Below are 4,126 nucleotides of genomic sequence, written 5' to 3'. Positions count from 1 at the left end.
CAGGTCAGCCTCAGGTAGAGCTGGGACTCCGAGAGGATCCTGTGGAACCTACGTTCGTGGAACCATGTGTGTCAGTCAAGCCAACACAGATCCTCACTGTTTCATGTGTAGAGCAGGATCTGGCCACAGCCACCGATACACAGCCACCTCCAGGTGTCAATTCAGATAGTCTATCTCCTAGGCAGCTGTTTCTCCCTGCTGTCTCACAAATAGGAGATCCATACCCTGTTTTCCCTTTGCCCAGGGTAGACATATAGTCGGGAAGTTTTAGAATCACGTGCTGATGTCCATCCAGCACCAGCTCCACAGCTGAGGTGTTTCCCATCTCCAGCAAAAATATCTCCGTTACGTTTTGTTGCTTTGTTTATTTGGTTTTATTTTTGTTAGTCTGTTTTGATTTTGATTGTTGGACTTTTACATGTTAAGATTATTAAAGTTTTATTGTTTACTTGTTTTAACCTGCGTGGTTTCATGGCATGATGTCTACCCCATGTGGCATAACTCTAGCATGTCTACCTGCTGACTGCAGTCTCAAGCCGAGCACTCGGGTCATCCTGGAGGCATGGATAAAAATGCTGCTGGTGCTACAGGAAATGGCCTAACAACACAGGTGGCAGGGAATGCAGACTACGTCTGTGTGAGCACGGGGCCCTGAGTTCCAGACACTCCACAACAGTCAGAGCTGTGGTCTCTGAGGTCAGGCAGACAGGGCATTGTGCACAGAGATTTGCATTTCTTCTTGAGCTCCTTGCCTGTCAATCTGGACAGCAGCCCCCACCTAGATAGGGTGAAATCAATTTAATTTCATGGTGCCTGTTATTCTCAGGAACTCTCTGCCCAAATCTGTGTCCCCAGAGTCCCTACTATACATTAGCAGGAAGAATTTGAGAAGTCAGACATATAATTCAGGAAGCATGAACACGTTTAAACACACGAATCCCAGAAAATATTGTGAGGCTTTTCTACAATTCTGGGGACAGTCAACAAATAAGGAATCCTGGCCTGTGGAAGTTTCACACACTTGTCTGTGGAAATGGCTTGGTAATAATCTGAAAGCTCACCATTTCCAGGCAACTCTCCACAGTGAAAAGCCAGGGTCACCATCAGAACTGGATCGTTGTAGGCTTCATTCCAGGAATATGGGATGCTCTCTAGCAGTTAGAGGACAGTGTGTGAATGCAGGGCCCTCTGGGGGTGTAGGGCAGCTCTTTTGGTGAAAGAAAGTCCCCTCCTCCACCACGGGTCACTTACACATCTGGCTTGGGAACAGGTTATAAAAATCTGGGTCCCCCAGGCACAGGGGATGCACTCGGGACTGTCCATGTCACATCTGAAGGTCAGCTGCACATCTAGTCTCAGAGCCAAGGCATCCGATGGCTATGATGCCTAGAGGCCCTGGGCTGCTGTAGCAGGTGAAAAATCCCAGATTCCATTTCAAGCATCTGTCTGTAATCCTAGCATAGGAGGGTAGAGACAACTGAATCCCCAGAACTCATTGATCTGCCAGTCTTGCTAGTCACCAAGCACTGGGACCAGTGAATACTCTGTCTCAAAAACAGTAAGTGTGCCCTCCCCAAAATGCTCAGGGATCTTGTTGGAAGACAGCAAGAAGACTGTAAGAGCCAGAGGCAGTGGGTGACTCCAGCTAGAGAAGGGTGGTGAAATGGGACCCTTCTTCTTCCACCGCAAAGAAATGTCCTGTCTGTAACTGTAGGAACTAATTACTGCATTTTGGGTGGAGCTGGGGATGAAGGCTCTGTGAAGTGGGATATTTCTTCAAGGACCCATGCTTAGGCACAACATGAGTAGAAACTCCATGAATTACCTTTAAATGTTGATCATCCATTCATGCTGATATCAAGGGTCCTTCTCTTGTTCTCCTGGCCACCTATGAGTACTTGATCTATTTCTAGTATCTTTCTTCCTTGTCTTTGAGGTCATTCTGAATTCTGTCCTTGGCACTAGTCCTTGCCTATTTCTTGGTGGTGAGGACAGTATTGAGTCGATGGTCTGGATATCAAGGAATACTAGGCCTTCTCTTGTCTTTTTGTTCTTTGCCTTGTGGGTACCCACAGCAGTCACATGGGCCTGGGGTATACCTTGGCAATCGGTCTGAGGTATTACTAGATGGTAAGGACAAGATTGAGTATGGTCCACTTTAGCAGTGAACAATGCCTTAGTTTCCTATTTGGTGGGGGGCGGATCCTCACAGTCATTCTAGAACAGCACTCAGCAAATAATAATGACCTTTTCTGCAGACTATTCCAATATACCATGTGCAGTACCCCCATAGTGGAATACCAGGCCTAATGGATTGAATAGAGAGAGTATCTGAGGTTTTATGACTTGCAGAGAGGTTGAAGTCCTATAGTCCTGGTGGGACAAATTCCTGGAGACTGGGAAATGAGATCTGGAGCAAATTGGGTAAAACCTGGCAGATACTATGGGTTGTGTGGGTGACCTGAAAGCCCAGCTTTTGGTCTTTGTAGCACATGATCATTGGAGTGGGTCCCTCAAGCTGGATCCCTCGAGCATAGTCCCTCTAGTGAGTGCCTCAAATAGGGTCCCTCGAGTGGGCAGACACAGAACTATGAGAACTTGGCTGGAGCTGGGTGAGCAGTGTTTGCTGATGCTGCATCTAAGGAATGGGAAGGACCGAACACAAGGCACTGAACCTCAGAACATCATGGCTGGAGCCTCAGTCTCCACCATGGGGGCCAGGTACAGCACCAGGCTGAACAGGGACAGGGCTGCTGTCTCAGCCCCCAAGGCAGTTCTTTACAGTGTTTCCTTATGTTGTTTTTGGCTCATATTTTAATCACAATCATGTGAAAGTAGCTAATATATAAAATATACCATCTCCAATACAGCATCCAGCAATTTGAAGGGTTGGGGACTATAACTTCAGATAAGGCAGCTTTGAGAATTGACCAAGTTTAGAGGTTTCCCTAGACAGTGGACACCTGGAGAGAAAAGGGAAGGGCAAATTCACAGCCACTGTACCTGGATTAGAGGTGGTTCCAGGAGCCAGGGGCTCTGTCTGCATCTCAGGATCTTCCTGCTCCCAAGACAGCTGCTGGGGCCACCTTTCCTTCCAACTGTATGCACCTAAACTTGGGGTGAGCCTGACTGACTTAATAATGACCACAGTCTTTACGGAACAGTCTACAGCTACTGGGAAGTCATGTCTAGGATATGTAGGGGTTGAGGTTGGTTTTTGTCAGGCAGTGTCTTGATATTGCCATGGCTGGTCTACAAGTCACTCTGCAGCCTAGGCTGGCCTCAGACTTTCAGTAATCCTGCCTCTTCCTCCCAGTTGCTGAAAGTAGAGGTGTGTACCACCACACCTAGCAAATATGATGATTTCGCAGTGTTAGAGATTGAAGCCAGGGCCTCACACATGCAAGGCAAGCATTCTACCCTCTGAGCTATGACCTCAGTCCCAGACTATGTGGTTCAAAACAAAAGTTGGATCATGGTGCCCTGTTATTTTTATTTGTCCTTAAGGTCACCTGTCAGTTATGCTCATGGATTCCAACCAGCTACATTTGGGCTGTGATGCTTGATGCTTCTTGGCCTATAGAGGACCACCAAGATAGGGACATGAAGCCAGGTCTGGTGGCACATTCCTGTGATTCCAGGACTCAAGAGGCTGAGGCTGGGGAAGCTCCAGGCCAGTCTGGTCCACATAGTGAGTCGAGGCCGGCCAGAGCAACAGAAGAAGAAAATGATAATTAAACTAGGTATGCTAGCACATGTCTATAATCCCTGCCCTTGGAAGGCAAAGTAAGAGGATTAAAAGAGTTCAGGGCTATCCTCAGCTGCATAGTGAGCTTGAGGCTAGCCTGGTCTGTAGAATGAGACCTTGTCTTAGAAAAACAAATTGATGAGAAGACAAACCAGTGTTTGACAGATAGTAGCTAGCTAGCTAGATCAATGATGGATAGATCATAATGGATTATAAATATTGATTGATATAGGTTGATATATAGATGATAGATAGATAAGCTTTAAACCCAGCATTTGGGAGGCAGAGGCAGGAGGATCTCTGTGAGATCGAAGCCAGCCAGATCTACATAGTGAGTTCAGGCCAGCTGGGGCTATAGGGAGAGAGATTGATTAACTG

The sequence above is a fragment of the Nannospalax galili genome, unplaced genomic scaffold, assembly GCF_000622305.1.
Source record: "Nannospalax galili isolate Female #2095 unplaced genomic scaffold, S.galili_v1.0 scaffold3041, whole genome shotgun sequence".
Classification (NCBI taxonomy): domain Eukaryota; kingdom Metazoa; phylum Chordata; class Mammalia; order Rodentia; family Spalacidae; genus Nannospalax; species Nannospalax galili.
The sequence above is the reverse complement of the archived record's forward strand: the minus strand, read 5'-3'. Positions refer to the sequence as shown.